At 41.5% G+C, this 18,885-nt stretch overlaps 1 long non-coding RNA gene across 1 annotated transcript; it reads right to left on the bottom strand.

The window, feature by feature from the left end:
* Nucleotides 1-7,116: 7,116 nt before the first annotated feature.
* On the bottom strand, nucleotides 7,117-16,887 carry LOC147581620 (uncharacterized). Its single transcript, XR_015250093.1, has 3 exons — nucleotides 16,629-16,887; nucleotides 9,787-9,986; nucleotides 7,117-7,510 (listed from the first exon to the last, which is right to left on the bottom strand). It is a non-coding gene; the product is annotated as an uncharacterized LOC147581620 (long non-coding RNA).
* Nucleotides 16,888-18,885: the final 1,998 nt, after the last annotated feature.

Genomic DNA, 18,885 nt, shown 5'->3' with positions numbered 1-18,885 from the left:
GGGCCTGGGATCTGGGTCTGTCTGGGGTGATCTGGACGCTGGGTTCTACAGGGCCAGCCAGAAACTGGGGACTACTGGGGTGAACCTGGTATCTGGGTCTGCAGAAACTGGTTCAGTAGGGGGATGGGCAAGGAGTCTGGCTTCACAGAAGTCAACCTGGAAGCTGGGGCCTTTGGGGACCTGCCTAGCTAGCCTATAACTTGAGGTTTGGGGGCCAGATTGATGTTGGATCTAAGAGAGCCATTCTGATGTTGGGGTGGCCAGGTGCTGGGGTGGGTCAAAATCATGGGTCCATGATAACCATCCTCATGCTGAACCTGGCCAGGGTCCTGGGTTTTTTAGGTGACCATTTGGACCTTAGATTTGTAGGAGTTTATTAGGATCCTGGGGCCACAGGATCAGCCCAGGGCCATGGAAACTCACAAGTGCTGGGATGTGCTGGGAGCCTAGGCACACATGACCCTGCCAGGAGCCTGTCATGCTATCTCTTTTGTTGTCACTAGAGTAGCAGCCTCAGGAGCAAATTCTATCATGTACCTTTCTGTCCATTCTAAGAAGAAATTATTTCAAATGAACATCATGAAAAAAATAAATAAGATGATCATGTTATATATTATATCCTCAGAATTTTATGTATATTATAATTGAAAGTTTGTAACTTTTGACCACCTTCCCCCAATTTTCCCATCCTCCACCCATGCCCCCTGCCTCTGGTAACCACAAATCTAAGATGTTTCTGGGTTTGGAATTTTTAGATTTCCCATATAAGTGAAGTGAAACAATATCTGTCTTTCTCCATCTGACTTGTTTCACTTACCGTAATGCCTTTCATGGTCTATCCATATTGTCACAAATGGTAGGATTCCTTCTTTTAATGGCTGAATAGTACAGTATTCCTGTGTGTGTGTGTGTGTGTGTGTGTGTGTGTGTGTGAACATACACCACATTTTCTTAAGTTCTCATCACAAGAAAAAAATTGTAACTATGTGACATGTGGATCTTAACTAAACTTATTATAGTAATCATTTTGCTATATGTATATATAGATGTATATATGTATAAATATATATGTATATATTTGCTATTATGTGTGTGTGTATATATATAAAATCTTTCTATTGTACACCTTAAACTTATATAGTGCTATATGTCCATTATATCTTAATAAAACTGGAAAAATCTCAGAGCCTTCTTGAAAAAGTTAATAGCAATATGTAGCCCAAACACTCTATGCATAAAGAGTAGGGGCAGATCACTCATTTGACCTCAGAGAAGGATCAGGAATTATTATTAATAATAATAATATCTAGCAGGCATTGGACATTCCCATGTGGGGACACTGGGTTGCCCAACTCCAGGCTGAGTCATTCATTCACCATCATAACAGTTGTTAATGTAGCCCCCCTAGTTAGTTCAGCAGTGGTACTGCTGCTCTTTCCCTGCAGTTTCTTGAACGCTGTGTGTGCTTTATTTCACCTAATCTTGAAAGCAACACTGAAGTAAGACTCATATAATACATGGTAAGCATTTATTTGATAATCATTGTGTGGTAAAAGTTATGATACATTAATTATATAATTCAATCGTCACAATAGTTCTGTACATTTGGGGCTATTGTCATTTCTTTTCTCATTTTAAAAATGAAAAAACTGGAGATTAAAGTATCTAATTTACTCAATAAATAGCTATTAATTTACAGAGTCAAGGTATAGGGATATGTCTTGATCTTCCAAGATTGGAGCTGCCCAAACTTGAGCCTGTTACCAAAAATCTACCTTGTATCAGGTAACTGTTAAGCATACCTTCAAGTTAATACTAACTGGTTATATTTAAGTATCTCACATGAGATACTGAGCACACCTGCATGAGTTATAGACTGCATTGACTAAGCTTATAAGACGTCCATAAGCCATGCAATGCATTACACAACTATAGTGGACAGGCCTAGTCCTTTAGGAAATATGATTTAGAGCAAAGCACTATCTGGAAGTGTGTGGTTTGTTAGAGTCAAGCCCCCCTCTTGGTACATATCACAGATGTATAGTTTAAAGTTCTTTACATACTTCAAGCTGTTGGTGAACTAAGATTGCTTGTTGTCAGACTCCTGTGACTGTTTAACTCAATACTAAGAACCAATCCATAACGAGGAATAAAAGCAGATCCTTTCATAAAAACTAGATAAAAGTCAGTAACACATAGTGACAGATGTAGGTGCATCAGTATTATGTATGTGACACTTTTACTTCATCATGAACATAAACCTAAATCCCATAAACATCAAGTCCTGATTTGCTCACATTTGTAAGATCCCAAATATGTCTTACTCCTATAGCCTTTTATTATTCCTCCACTGATTGAAAACAAAAACAAAAGGCAAAGCAATAGAGGATGGGTCTTACAAAAATTGTTTTGTGTGACAACAGCACTTTTGGTTGACCACCCAACCAACCCTGTTCTGATCTTCCTTACTGGTAGAGCATCTGTTGTGTTTGGGTGTTCTTCCTCCACTCATCATATGACTCAGGGTTAATTTCTGATTTGTCCAAGTTACTCACGGTATCTCATTTCTTTGTCAGCAGTTGGTTTAAGGATGGGTATCTAACCAGCTCCAGATATTGTGATATGAGGTGAGATCTTGCTGGGAGATTTTGGGGGAGACGTTTCCTCATTCTTAAAGAGGGACAGACAAGGAAAATATAGTCCCTTTCTTCTATTGGTCTGGATTCCTGGAACTACAACATATCTTGTAAAATGGGAACTCTTGATTTCCCTGTCTTGGGGCTTTTAAAAAACATTTTTGTTTTTTATTTTTATCAAAATACATGTACTTACTTGAAAAAGATCAAATGATCTACAATATTTATTCTAATGATAATTAGCAGCCCCCTGTACCCATTCCCAATCATTCATTCAACAGAGGTAGATGCTATTAACTCTTTAATTTTCTTCTATCTATTTCCATGTTTTTAAATAACATTGCTATTTCTTAGATTTTTAGATTTAGACATTTAATTTTTTCTTTTTTTCTATTTTTTATCATTTATTTTTCAGAGAGAGAGAGAGAGAGAAAGAGAGAAACAGAGTGTGAGCAGGGGAGGGGCAGAGAGAGAGGAAGACATAAAATCAGAGCAGGCTCCAGGGTCCAAGCTGTCAGCACAGAGCCTAATGCAGGGCTTGAACTCATGAACCATGATCATGACCTAAGCAGAAGTTGGACGCTTAACCAACTGAGCCACCCAGGCACCCCTCCACATAACTTTTATTGCTCTATCCTCCCAACATACTTATTAAATAACTATTCAGTATTTACAGTTGAGCCAGGTGGGGTAATATATTGTCTTCATGTACCATTTGTTTTCCTTGGAGTTAACATTTGCCTCAATTTTTTTCTTTTGTATAGTTTTAGGATATATGCTGTGGCTTCTCTCTAAGCTTCCTACCCAAACTGGAAAACTTCTCTCAGTAAAGCTAAACTCACAGTCTATGACTTCCGTTTTTTTACGTGTAGCTTATCAATGTTGGGAGAGGAATAGATAGCCTACATAGTAGAATTTGGAGGAATGGCAGCATATCTCTCTCTACTCCCCTTTAAACATCTACCCCACTGTCTTTATTGATATTTTGGATTTTACTTTCAACAATTTATTTCCTTCTTTTTAGTTATTAGGTTATCCTGATACCCTTCTGTGAAAATGCATATGCTTACTAGAAGGAGGTTGATTACCAGAGTAACCAATATGGTAGTGTGACCAGATCGTGCATATATTTTTTCCAATGGCAGAGAGAAACAGAGGGTGGCATTGAAAGGCTAATAAAGGGAAGACAGCAATATTAAGAAGTTTATCTTGTTTTACAGATTTACCCTGCCCACCTCTGCCATAGGATTCTTTATGTTTGTTGAAGCACCAAAGGAGAGAGCATTAGCTGGGTTTGAGATAGTAACATACATACCCTATCATCCCTTGGAATGTATAATAAATGGGCCTTGCCTTTAAAGGCCATAACTATTAGTCTAATCTCTCTTTGAAGATTTTTCTTCAAAGGTGAATGGAAATGATGATTAGCATACCCACACACTCTCACACACATGTGCGCATGCACACACACACACACACACACACACACACACACACACATCTACATGCAGAAAGCCACCTAAAGAAGAATGAAATCTACTATGGGGCTTGATTTTGGCCTGCTGAGTAAGAACTCCTGCTGTATTCCGTCTTCTTCCTTCTACAGCAGTGTTGTTTCCAATAGTGAGTGAGTAGAATAACAAAATCAAAAGAGTCTAACATGAAAACAGTTTTGCTTTGCTGGCATCCACAACGATACCTTCAGACAGATTAAACAGTTTGAACTGCAGGTGATGTATAGAATAGAAAACCAGTATTTTCCTTATTCACATTTTTTGGTTACATTTGACAAGTTTGAGAATGCAATTTCTCCATGGGCAATATTGACACGATCATTAGGTTGAGGTTTAACAGCATGCAGCTAACATTCGTTTCCCCTTGTGTAGCTTGGATCTTAATGTATCATTTAGTGAATGTCCAGCTACATCAGTTAATGTCAGGGCTAGCTAGATCCAGACTTACTCAGTTTCTTTCATTTGCTTTTCTACTCATCCTTCTCCCATCTGGTAGTAGTTTCAGCTAAACGTAGCTCAATCTAGCATATGCAGGAATGTGAGGTTAAGAAATCATTTTATTAATCCCCACCCCTAAGAATAACCACATTCGATGATTTGCCTTGAATTGAGGCAACCGATGGGTAAGAACGTAAACCCTGACCACTACAGGGATTCAGAGTAGTACAGATATTTGTGAGGAACTGAATAGAGCCTGATAGAAACCGGACTGCAGGGAGGAACTATCAGGCTTTGAGAAAAAATATCAGCATAAAGAGGGAAGGAGTCCAGCCCAATAATATGGCATAAAGTGGAGGGAAGGGTATTTCTGTGTACATTGAAGCTATGTTTGAATGCATCTCAATTCAGTACCCTACGGGGAACACAGCTCCCTTGGGAGGAGAGGTCTGGGTGCTAAACTTGTATTGACTGCATTTTTTGCAGGTGGTGGCAAAAGCCTGTGTTGGGACATGCCTTACGGCTGTAACCATCCCACTACCTCCTCAGTAAATTTTATGATTCTAAAAGTAAAGGGGGAAAGAATTTCCCTACAAGCAAGAGAGAGAGAGACAGAGACAGCAAGAGACCTGCGCATCAGGCATCTGGAGGTAAGGTGGGAATTCCAAACAGTGAGGAGGTGAGTTCAGAAGCCCAGAGGCCAGTGAATAGGGGGTATATGTGCAGCAGGGGTTGAGGGACAGAAAGTAATATTAGCACAATCCATTTTGAGCAGGGGTAGGTGATATCAACTAGGGCAAGCACTAGAAGATACTGGGGTGGCAAGAAGAGCAGAGTCTGGGGCCCAACTATATGTAAAACAAACTTCCATGTCCTTTTCATAACTCTCTTTGAATGCCTGGAGAAATACAATGAACTCCTGCTATTCAGCAGATTTTATCAATATTATGGATGTAGGGTCTAATGATTACAGGGATCTTAGGACCCATAAGGTGGTGAGCTTGGTGGGCATTAAGAAATTTCATAAGGTTGGGGCACCTGGGTGGCTCAGTCGGTTGGGCGTCCAACTTCGGCTCAGGTCATGATCTCACAATCCGTGAGTTCGAGCCCCGTGTCGGGCTCTGTGCTGATGGCTCGGAGCCTGGAACCTGCTTCGGATTCTGTGTCTCCCCCTCTCTCTGCCCCTCCCCTGCTCATGCTCTGTCTCTCTCTGTCTCAAAAATAAATAAAAACACTGAAAAAAAATTTTATATGGTTAACATATACATATGGACACATAAATATATATGTATATTATCTGCATATTGTCTATAATAAAAATGGCACAGCTTTATATATGAGCCTCATCTGTAACAAAGGCTAGGGGCACCTGGGTGGCTCAGTGGGTTGAGCACGTGACTTCAGCTCAGGTCATGATCTCATAGTACACGTGTTTGAGCCCATACTGGTCTCTCTGCAGTCAGTACAGAGCCCACTTCAGCCTCTGTCTCCCTCTCCGCCCCTCCCCGCTAGTGTTTTCTCTCTCTCTCTCTCTCTCTCTCTCTCAAAATAAATAAATAAATAAATGATAAAATAAAATAATAAACATTATGAAAAAAATAAAACAAAGACTAATGTTTGCTTTACAACTAAAAAACTCAAAGAACTCTGAGAAGTGATAAGACGTGTGCATAACTATCAAGTGTATTATTTTTCTCTTACGAATAAACCACATCCAAGAGGCAACCAAATGCATGTATTTCTTGAGTGGAAAATGGTAGTGATACCTTTCTTCTGGAAGCTTTCAGGTGCTATGTTTTCATAGTTAATACCAAACTGAAATATTGCGATGGAGAATCTTGGTTTGGCTCTTCCCAGCCCCTCTGGCCCCTCAGCGATATGGCTTTAGGCCACCGCTCTGTCAAATAGTTCCCACCATATGGTGCTAACAAAACACTGCTACTTCCATTCTCAATGAAGTGGCTACAAAGAACTGACAAACCGCTAAAAGCCTAAATAGCTAACAGTTCATTAACTCTGTGTCGTATTTGGGTCATGCACACGAACTCCTGGGTTCTCTTCCCGGTCCCAGTCAGGAGATCTGAGGGCCACTAATTGTTCCCACGGGGCGGCTCTCGGGCTACAATGTCACCATGCACCAGCGAGCGCCGGGCATCTGTCGTCTGCGGCGTCGCCCCATTGTAATTGGGTCCATCTTGAGGAAAGCTGCGAAGCTCTGGCTACAGATCCCCCCTTCCCTTTTGGTGAGATAACCAGCTCATTAAATCTCAATGTGAAGGGCATTTTATTACGAAGAGTCAAATCCAAAGATTTACTTGCCCATTTGTCACCTGCTTCCCCCTCCTGCTTATTCCTTTGTATTCGTTAATGGCCTTTCTCGAAGTTATATAATCCTGTCACGGGTATAAAAATATCACTCCAAGGCGGCTCATTTGGCCTAAATCATTCAGCCGTTAGCGATGACAGGGCGGGTGTATGAACCACACTGGAGGCATGAGGACAGCTGTCCCCAACTCTACTCGTTGTCATCAGGCTAAGAAACGCGGAGGTTTTAATAAGATCATAAAGTAGAGTGACATGGACTGGGATGATGGGTAGTTTTCATTTGCATGCCGAATGCCCGGGATAATAAATTAGAGCAATTGAGCAGAAATGGGCAATTTGATTATTCAACATTTTTCACCACCGGCCCAAGCAGCTGGCCCAGGAGCGGTTGTGTTGACTTTTCTCCCCGCGCAGCAGGCTGGCGGGGCCCAGGTGAGGGCAGAGCTGTCACTGTCTCCAACCCAGGCTCTGGGAGCCAGACCCGGGCTTGGCGGGTGTGAACTGATGACCCGGAGGAGGAAGGCTTCATGTGTCTTTGCAGCCGAGGTGGCCGAGAGGGGGGGCTGGCCGACTTTCTTTTACTGCAACAGGCCCACGCTGCTGGAGAGAACACCGGTGCAAAGCACCCTGAATGCAGCAATTTACATTCCTGTCAGAGGGGCTCTCAGTCAGCAGGGTTTTCCTGCAGAAACTCGAATATAGTGTGAGACTGGTCTTTAATTGATTCACTCCGGCCAGGGAGCTCCAGGCCAACTCTTCCACAGTGTTACCAAACTATATATATCATATAATATATTATATATAAATATATATTATTTGATGTATATATTAATTCTATATATTCTATAAATTATATATTAAATAAATATATAAAATATATATTTATAGACTTATTTAATATTATATTATAATATTTATTTAATAATTTATATAATATATAAAATTATAAATATATTTATAACATATGAAATATATAATATGTATTATATATATAAATTATAAACCTTGGGTATAAATTGATTAGATAGGGCAGAAACATAAGTAATTATGAAATTTTATGTTTAATATGACACAGGATCATCTGAGCCACTATAAAATTCTTACTGTTCATTTGGGCTTCATGCTCTTTTTTTTTTTAAATTGATATTTCATTAAAAATAACTTTCAATGTAAGCTTTTTGTTAAGAAGAAGGTGGATGATGAAGTTTATCAGCATTGATGAATGCAGAATGACTTCCTTACAGATTCTCATAGGTGCCTTTAAAGCAGTTTAAAGTTATGTTCAGAGCTACCCCATGGCTTTATGCGTACCTGATTGATAGCCTTCTGTTTAGACATCTTGTTTTCTTCATACCGCAGTATCTTACAGTAAAACTAGGTGTTAGACATCATGTGGCTCGACTGCTCTTGAAAAAAAGCCTTTTGGTTTTCTTGATTTGTCCCTTCATTAATGTTAGATACTTGGCCTCGCACCCTGGTGTCATGGAGGGGTCTCATACTTTTAACTTAAATAGTACAAGAACTCCAAATTGTTCAGCACTAAAATTGATTTTGATGTCACAACATAAAAAACTTACCAGTTCAACCACTGAGACTCTACTTTATTGATGTATAACAGAGGATTATTACCATTTTTCAGTGCCTTTTAGGGTGGGGTATTAGTGTGTATATATATAGACATTTGTGTGCATGTTTGTGTATGCACACATTTGTACATAAACACATACACACACATTTGCATTTACATGAAAGTTCATTTTGCTTTTGAATTAGCTTAGTGAAGAAACTACTCACCCATCCAGTGACCATGCAAACACATTTGGAACTACTCTTCACAGATATTTTCATAGTTATATTAGAAAAATTAGTATTATTACTTTAAGTTAGATAGCATCCTATATTAACCAAATATTTGCTTCCTGTTTTTCTCCTCTCCTTCTTTCTTTTTGTTAGCTCTGCTTCCTTTTGCCATCTCAGTTCCTCTGTCAGCAGCCTAGAGAGAATCACAAAAAGGATATACCGGAGTGGTACAAAACCCAAGAGTTTTGGGTTTCAGGCTGAGGGTCCTACCTGAGGCTGTGACACACAAAAGCTTACAGGGCAACAGCATAGTCAGGCTCACATTGGAATAGCAAAGGCATGGGCTCTGAAGTTCAGAGTCGAGTTCAAATCCTCATACAGGTACTTATAGCAGTGTGACATTTGACTGGGTTGTCCTCTGGGCATTGCTTTTCTTATCTATAAATCAGGGCTACTCACTGAGTTACATCATGAGACTAGTTGTGAGGATTAATTATGTGTGACGCGCTTAAAATGGCCCAGCGTTCAGTATTTAGACCTCTTCTCCTCTGTCTACACTCACTCCCTTGGCGGTCTCATGGAGTCTCAGAGGACTTCAAATGTCTGTAATGCTGATGACTCCCCACTCTATTTCTCCAATACTGACCTCCCTCCTGAACTGCAGACTCATGTATCAAACTGTCTACCTGATGCCTCCTCTGGGATGTCTAACAGGCATCGAAACACATCTCCAACTGCACTCTGCACCCCCTGTCTCTTCATCAGCTCTTTTCTTCTCGGACCCCCCCTTCCCATTCCTTAGGCTGACGTCCTTGGAGGCACCCGGGACTCCTCACTTTCTCTCAAACTCCAGATCTAACTCATTTGTAGTCCTTTGGGGTCTAACTTCAAAATAATTCCCGAATGCAGTCATTCCTCACTATCTCCTCTGCTAACAATCAGCCTGACATAGCTGACATTTATAGACTACCCCGCCAAACAATAGGAAAGTGCACGTGCCCTTCAGTTGCTCCTGAAACATTTACCAAGATAGACCACATCCGGGACATAAAGTACATTTCAGCCATCATTACCTCATTCCCAAGGCGCTAGAGAGCTTCCATTCGCCCCCTCCGATCCACCATCTACCACGCTTTCTCTCTCGTCCTCTGGAGGCAAACTGGTGTGGGCAATTAGGCATCAACAAACCTTTTCTGCAAAGTAGATATTCAGGGCTTTGCAGTCCAGACAGTCTCCGTTGCAGATACTCAGTGCTGCTATGGTGTGGAAACAGCTGTAGATAATAAGAAAATGAAGGAGCACGATTCTGTTCCAATAAAACTTTCTTAACAAAAAATAGGCAATGGGCTGGATTCGGCCTGGGGGCCAACACCTGGACTCCATCAGGGTCTCGCTTGCCCTGTGGATCCTACAGGGTTTGGTCAGTGGGGGAACACTAGCCAGGAATGAGAGGGAGAGAGAATGTTGGCACACGTATTCCACAGGCACCTGCAAGGTCACGGCAGCCTGGCTGTGTCCCTCAACCAACAGCTCGGCTTCCATTAAGCAGCGCACTCCATCGGGTACTCACTCTCTCTGGGTTTTTACGACAATTTTCCCCTCACCTTTTCAGCCTTTGGGGTGGTAACAGTAAATGCTCCATTCCTTACGGGTTCCCGGCATCCTGCCCGTTGTTTGGTAATAGTCCCTTTGCTAAACTGTTCCTCAAATTACCCACTTTAGTGTGCCAGTGTTTCAGCTGGGACCCTGACTGATACACTCAGATTATAGCAATAGCCTTGTGCCCACCCTCCCCCCACTCCCCAGTCTATTTTTAACACAGCAGCTAGAATGATCCTGCTAGGACTGGTAGTGCTGGGTCATGTCACTCATCTGCTCAAACTCGTGGCTGTGTATTTTCTCAGAGTAAATGCTAAAGTTCTTAACTCTGGTCTATAGGCTCTGCACATTTGCCTTCTACCACCCAATATGTCCCATTTCATTTATTTTTATTGCCCTGTCATGCCACTCCTGACTCATTAGCTTCCTCGCTGATGCTGGAACACATCAGGCTCACTCGTACCTCAGGGCCCTTGCACTGGCTACTCCCCCACTGCCAGAAATGTTCTCCCGAATACCTGCAGGGCTTCCTCCCCACCACTTGGCTGACTCCCTGGAGTTTGCTCAAAAAACAGCGAGGACCTCATTTCACATTTTATATGGCCTCTCCTCCTCCACTCCTGACTGCTTTCCCAGGTCTATTTTATTTTCCGGAACACTTACCAGTTTCTAACATACTCTACAACTTACTGATTGCTCGTTAATCTCTCTCCCCGCTCTAAGTAAGCTCCATGAGGGCAGGGATTTCTATGGCTTGCCGTCCATAGTGACATAGGCATTCAGTACAGACTTAATAAGTGACTTACTAAAATTAGGAAGTTTTAATAAATAAATAATTTGATAAATTAAAGTGATTTGTGGAAAGTACTCTGGATTTCTAGTTGGGAAGCCTGGTCTGGAATCCAAGTTCTGCTTAATTTGTCCGTCATTCCTTTCCTCCCTCTCTTTGTCGTTCCCTTCTTCTGAGAGCTGTTGAAGTAAGTGTTTGTCTTTATAATTGCGCAGATACTAACAGAAACCTTTACTTAAAAAAATCACATAGTATTCTCACCTCCTAAGCCTTTCAATGTTGATTTCAATAGCCAATGTTCCTTTCCAACCATTGTTCATGCATAGATATAATCTTAAAATGATAAGCATAACATAGGTACTGTTTCTGAATTTTATGTTTTCACTTAATTTTTCCATAATGAAAATGGCTCTCCCCCCACCCCTCCCAACTCCAGTTATTCTCCTTGAGAAAGAAATGAACAGCACATAAAATATGAAAAGAAAAATAAGAGATACTAAAATCTCACCACCTAAGATACCACTATCAGTATTATGTTAAATCATCCTTACGGGCATCTCTTCAGGCATTTGTATATGTGTGTATACACACACACACACACACACACACACACACACACACCCCTATATATATATATACACATATACATATACACATACATATACACACATACATACACATAGGTACACACACACATACACATATACCTACATGCATACTTATATACACGTACATATATACACACATATACATACATACAGATACACACATATACATACATACATATATATACACATATACATACATATATATACACACAAACACATATATGTAAACATATACACACATGCATACATATATACACACATACCTACATACATATATACACACATATACATACATATATATATACACACACATATACATACATATATATATACACATATATGCATACATATATATATTTAACAAAAAAAGGACAGCATTAATGCTATTTTTAGTCACTGAATCTATTAAAAAATAAATAACAATGCAGCATCTCTAACCAGGATATTAGAGGGATGTATAATATTTTATCCATAACTTTCCCCAGTTTGTTTCACTTTCAAGTTGTAATTTCAACGTTTGTTTGTTTTCCGAGGTTAAGCAGTGCGATCTCTCTCAAACTTGAGTATTTTGGATCATTTTAAAGTCAAAATAAGGTTATTGTAAACCCTGAGTACTGACTTCGGTTATTTTGTGAAAACGTTACTTAATATATACTAACATATAACTCAATGCTTCCTATGTTTATAGTTCTCAAGTAAAACCAAAGCAAGTTTATAAATTAAATATAAAAACAACACTATAAAATCAATAAAATCCAAATTAATAACGTTAATATGATGCATGGTACTATTTTGATGACATTAAATTACTAATGTTTGGTTTAATGATTGAATGATACAGCCTCAAATTTGAGCCTATATTTAATTTCTCTCAGTATTTTTACTTCAATAATACAGAAAATGTTAATTTGTAATTGTGTTTTACAAATGAGTGTTAATACCTTTAAGGCATTGCTGGCTAGTTCAAGTTAATCATACCACCTACTTAATCAAAATTGCCGCCCATCAATTCATGATAGCAAATTTTAATGAAGTTTCATTCTGTAAAGTTGTTTTGTTCAATTAAAGATACTGGTAATCTTAGCATTGCTGCATTATTGAAGTCTGCTTTCAAATGGCCAATTTTCAGTAGGATTAGGAATGGCAATAGTAATCACTTAATTTTCACTGCAGCTTCCTATTACTGTGCTGATCCACCCAGAGACGGGCACCTTTGCAGGATGATGACCAGCAATCTGCCTGTGGCCCTGACAGCTTTGGTCCCACTTTAGTTGTCTGAGGTTGCATGGCTTGGGGTGGCTCCATTTTCTTACTCCATTTCTCTAGTTAAATCACAGAAGGGGTGCCTGGGTGGCTCAGTTAAGCTTCTGACTTTGGCTCAAGTCAAGATCTCATGGTTTGTGAGTTCGAGCCCCACATTGGGCTCTCTGCTGTCAGTGCAGAGCTCACTTTGGATCCTCTGTCACCCCCCTCTGTCCCTCCCCCTACTCTCATGCACACACTGTCTCTCAAAAAAAAAAAAAAAAATTAAATCATGGTAAAATACTGATTTGTAAGGTGTTCCCCTGACATTATTTGGTTATCACTTGGATGAAATATACCCACAAACACAAACTCAGACTTTTAAATGATGTGGTTACTACATGGTTACATTTGGTTAAAAGATGGTCAAAGAGGGGCACCTGGGTGGCTCAGTAGGTTAAGCGTCCCGCTCGGCTCAGGTCATGATCTGAGACAGAGCCCTGCGTCAGGTTCTGTGCTGACAGCTCAGAGCCTGGAGCCTGCTTCAGATTCTGTGTCTCCCTCTCTCTCTGTCCCTCCCCTGCTTGCAGTCTGTCTCTATCTGAAAAATAAATAGACATTAAAAATAAATAAATAAATAAATAAATAAATAAGATGGTCAAAGTGATGGTAAAGGTGCTTATGTTTTTCATATCGGGGACCACTATGACTAAGTACAACATGAGCACATTTTCTTAAAAGATCTCACTGGCCCGAGGGCATAGGAGTCTGCACTATAGATTGAGAAACATAGACATATGGGTTTCTACATGGTTCTGAGCTCAAATGATAGCTTCACAACGTATAAACTATGCAAACTTGGGCAGTTTACTTAACTTGTCTGCACCCCACTTTTTTTTAAGTTTGTTTATTTTGAGAGAAAGAGAGAGAGAGAGAGAGAGAGAGAGAGAGAGAGAATCCCAAGCAGGCTCCACAATCAGCGTGGAGGCCCTCCACCTGGGGCTTGATCTCACTAACTGTGGGATCATGACCTGAGCTGAAATCAAGAGTCGGACGCTTAACTGACTGAGCCACCCAGATGCACCATCATTTTCCCTATTTGTAAGATGATGATCATTCTCACCGGTCACATGAGAAGAATCAACGTTGGGGAGCTGTAGTGAGAGGATTTAATGAATTGTGACAGACCCCGTGTGCGGCCAGAGCACAGTGTTTGGGAACTCTTTGTTGCCCTTACAAACAGTACAGCTGATGGAGCCTCTAGCCCTGGGGAAAAAGCTTTAGCAGTTCATTTGCGGAGTTCCTAAATCATTGCACTGAGTGGGTGATTATAGACTTCCTTACCAGCCAGATATTAAGACCCAGTTTTACAGCCACAACATTACATAATTTTCCAACAAGCAAGGGGATAATCATTTTACATGTGACCAGTCCCTGATCTAAAAGAAGCATTTTTCTTTTCTAAGGTTAAAACCCAAACTCAGTCCGGAGATGGCAGGCCAGTTAAATATGCATCTGAATTATGGGTTGCAATACTTTTAAGGAGCAGCGTTCAGGGAAGAGGAACTACAAGGCAATTAAAAAAACTTTTGTGGATGATTAAGTGTTTGAACAGCTTTTCCCATCTGATGGCAATAAAGATAAGAACTGGGGTTGATTTTGATGGCTTCCATCTAAAGAGTAGCTTTTTTTTTTTTTAATTTTAGAGAGAGAGAGAATGCACACAAGTGAGTAGGGGAAGGGCAGAGAGAGAAGGGGAGAGTGAATCTTAAGCTGGCTCTGTGTGGAGCCCAAGGTGGGGCTCAATCCCACCACTCCGGGATCATGATCTGACCCCAAATCAAGAGTCAGATGCTCAACCGACTGAACCACCCAGGTGCCCCTAAAGAGGAGCCTTTAGGGGCACCTGGGTGGCACAGTCGGTTAAGCGTCTGACTTCAGCCAGGTCACGATCTCGCGGTCCGTGAGTTCGAGCCCCGCGTCAGGCTCTGGGCTGATGGCTCGGAGCCTGGAGCCTGTTTCCGATTCTGTGTCTCCCTCTCTCTCTGCCCCTCCCCCATTCATGCTCTGTCTCTCTCTGTCCCAAAAATAAATAAAAACGTTGAAAAAAAAATTAAAAAAAAAAAAGAGGAGCCTTTAACTCATTTTGTAGATATTTCTCCAGACTTATTGCTTCTTCTGGAACTCCATGGAGGAGAAGGTAGTATACTGGAACAGAACATTCGTAGACACACAAGTACGAGACATCCTCTATTACCAATATCTACCTACGGAGAGATAAAGCAAATCTTTTATTTTTATTTATTCACGTGTACACTATTTGAAGCATAGTGCACTTACTACCTTCCGGACAACGTGCATTTTCTCATAGATCAAAGTTAGGTGAATAATTGTTTTATGCTGGGGTCCACTGTGATGCCTGGTAAGATTCACCTGTAGATGGGCCATGATAAGTTGAAGATCACATAGTGACCGGGACCTAACACTGAGCTCAGAAAAGAACCCGCTCTCCTTCCTTCATGACAACGCAGAGTTCGTTTTTGTCCGGAGTCGGTGTGGGGGATGAGCCAGTTTTTAAAAAACCTCTATCTAGTTGGTGGATTTAAAACAAACAAACAAACAAACAAACAAACAAACAGGCATATAAGGGAGCTGAATATAAGTGACCAGGGGAGGCTGGAAACCTAGAAATGACACTACTGTGTCACCCCCGAAGTAATGGGGGCCTCTAAGCCTGGTACCTACTGACAACAGCGTGCTGTAAGCCAGGGATTAGATCCAGTGCCAGAGCAAAGAAATATTCCTTTCTCTCCCCACTGGAGCCCTGGCCACCTTCCGTCATTATTTCCATTATCTCTTCTTCCATGAGGCCACCTGGCCACTGCCAAGCGTTTCTCAGCTGACACTGTTGATTGTGTTTATTCAAAGTCCTCTGCGGGTCTCGCTCTGCCTCGGCGTTCCCCCCACTGGGCTGTGTGGGGCTGTGGAGTTCTATAACTTTCCTTTCAACAGCTGGCAGCTACAAATTAACTTTTTGACTTCATTAGGCTAATATGCTGAATTATCCCTAATTTGGAGCACCTGAGGCACTCCCCGCCGCCTCCCTCTCCCCTCCGCCTCCCTCTCCCCTCCAACCGCCTCCTCTCATCAATCAGGGGCCCAGTAGCAGGCAAGCAGCATATGGAGCCAAAGGCCAGCTTGGGCAAAGCCTACATGTGTTTTTCTACCCCGGCCGAAGAACAGAAAGGCCTAGACCTTTGCAATCACCGCATCCTGCGGTCAGGGCTGGCGTGAATACAAGACACGGCTGCACTGCAGAAATAGTGAATGTGACCAGACAGGTCAATCATCCCCCTGCCTTTGGGGTATGCGCCAGTCCTCCAGCAAGTCCCATCCTGGATGGTGGGACTCAGAACTGCCTTCAGCGGCAGGGATAACTTATTATGATTGCCTCCGGCATTCCCAGAAGTCAGACTAAGCGGGAGAGCATTCCCTTTTACCCCTCCCCGTTTTCCCAGCAGTCAGAAGGCCGAACGCTTTTACCTTACACAATCAGTGAGACATAGGGAAAAAATAAAAAAAAAAAAAACCAAAAAAAAACCAAAAAAAAAACAAAAACAACCCAAGACCAACCCCGCCCTCCCCCCCAAGTTTTATAGTCTTTCTCAAGTCATACCTGCATTTCCTGACAGGGGATCCTGGCTTGCTTCCTTCCAGCTGGATTTCCTTAAAGCCCCAAAATAGTTCAACACAGTCTATGAAGTTGAACAAAGATCTTCCCACTATCCTGTCAGGCTCAAGTGCCAATTTTCTTCCCAGAGAGTTTTCCCTAGAGGGCACTGAAGGAAAACCAGCACAAACAGAACTCTTAAAATCTCTTTCGGATCCATGGTGCACTGCTCCCTGCAGTTTTAGCGGATAAAAACTCTTTTCATCATATGGCTCTCCTGGAACCTTCCCTCCCTAAAAGCTTGGCCTGAGAATGAGGCTGGGGAGACGGAAAAAGGCAGATAAACAAGATTTGCTGGAACAAAAAAGCCAAAACATCCCTGACTTAAATCTTATAAGGGGAGTTACACTTTGTAAAAGCAATTCAGAGGCACTTTGTACATGGAGCAGTCATGGAAATAGTTTCTTAGAGATAGAATTGGAGCATAGGAAGGGAACGTCGATGCCCGGAATCTTAAATTGGATATTACTTGGTTTTACTCCCCTTAGGGTTTGTTTTCTGCAAGCTTTTGTTTTTATAGTTTATGGTTCAGGCAACCCTATGTCCTAATTTTCCTAGGACAATCCTTGTTTACACTTGTGATCCTAATGAACTTTTCAAAAGTGTCTTCTACTTTCAAGAATATTCCAATTAGAAAAATAAGTTACAGGGTCACCCTCTGACCTGTGAACTTCCCAGTGAGCATTTGTCCGATCTCCCGACTCAAGATGATAGAGTGGATCGGCTGCTTTTTGAGAATTTAAATTAACGTCATGAGAGAAAAGGTAGCCTTTCAAAACCCATTTCCTCTCTGTCACCTTTTCCTCCTCATACAGGGCAAAAAAGTGATCGAGAAGCCATGTGTTGGAAAGAGCGTAGAATTTGGAATGGTAGGGGCTTGGGTTTTAATTCACCTGGTGACACTTTGAACTTTGGTCAAGTAAGTTTAGCTCTGTACCTCATTGTCTTGGTCTAAAAGATGAAACTATATAAAAGATAACTGAAAGTGTTACATAGTGATGCTATGCTTATGGAACCAGCACAGAGGCTAGGTGAGGCAGCCCGAGCAGGCTGTAAGTAGATGCAGGTGGAACAGCCTCGGAGTAGCAGAAGAAAGGCTCGAGGTTTGGGTCAGATGATCTCCGGTTGAGTATTTCCTATGTAAGCAAATAGCTATGTAACCTTGGACAAGCCCGCCAATTTCCTTCCTCAGTTTCATCTAGGTCTGGCCTAACTTGCACTTTCTTTCTTTTAGTGGTAAAATGAAGTAATGCTTATGAAAAACTTTATAAACTGTAAAGTTTGTATTGATATCAACTATCATTTCCTGATGCTGTTTTGGAAAATATTCTTATATGTTATGAGAAGGTGGTTCACGTTACAGTCTGAGCGCGGGAAAGTGCGCCAGACTTGAGAATGAGGGTCCTCATTTCTGAAGCCCCGAGGTCTGCCTGGAGTGGGCTGTGAGCTGAAGTCAATGGGTGAAGGCGTGTAGAGGCGAATCAGTCGTCAATGAAAGAAACACCTTAATGATCCTAGTGGTTGGAGACACTGTGTCCACTCTGTTTGGCTGACACAATTCATTCCTTACCCAAGAATCACCTTCTCTTATTTTCTGGTAACAGACCCCTAATTTTAAGGTGGAAAAAGATTCTCTATCCCAGTGGAAGTTGGGATAGATTTCTGTTCCTAGTCCTCTGTTCCTAGTCCCAGTGGCTGAACTATGCTTGGTTTCAGTTGGAGCGATATCTGTTCACTCGTGCCAGAGATCGTCTTAAGCGTGAGCTCAAGTTTCAATTTTGGCCAATGAGGCATAAAATGAAAGTGTGAGAGATGGAATTTCTCTTCCAGTATAAAAAGACAGACCCTTTCTCCTGTTCCTATTCCTTGCCTTGACTTCATCATAGAAGGACTTTGGTGGCTGCCACGCAATCAAGAGATGCTGCCTTGAGTGTCCAGCTCTTGGCTTCAGCTCAGGTCATGATCTTGCTGTTCATGGGATTGACCCCCACATTGGGCTCTGCGTTGAGTATGAAGCCTGCTTAAGATTCTCTCTTTCTCTCCCTCTGCCCCTTTTCCCTGCTTGCTCTCTCTCTCTCAAAGAAAAAGAAACAAACAAAACACAAGGAGAGACCACATGCATGAGGATGAGCAGCCAGAAGGTGAGGACAGTCTCACTGCCATTGCTGAACCATTGATCACCTCAGGAGTGTCTACCATTAGA

This window comes from Puma concolor, chromosome B1 (genome assembly GCF_028749965.1).
Source record: "Puma concolor isolate L17-30 chromosome B1, mPumCon1.1.hap2, whole genome shotgun sequence".
Classification (NCBI taxonomy): domain Eukaryota; kingdom Metazoa; phylum Chordata; class Mammalia; order Carnivora; family Felidae; genus Puma; species Puma concolor.
This window is presented reverse-complemented; position numbering and strand designations above follow the sequence as displayed.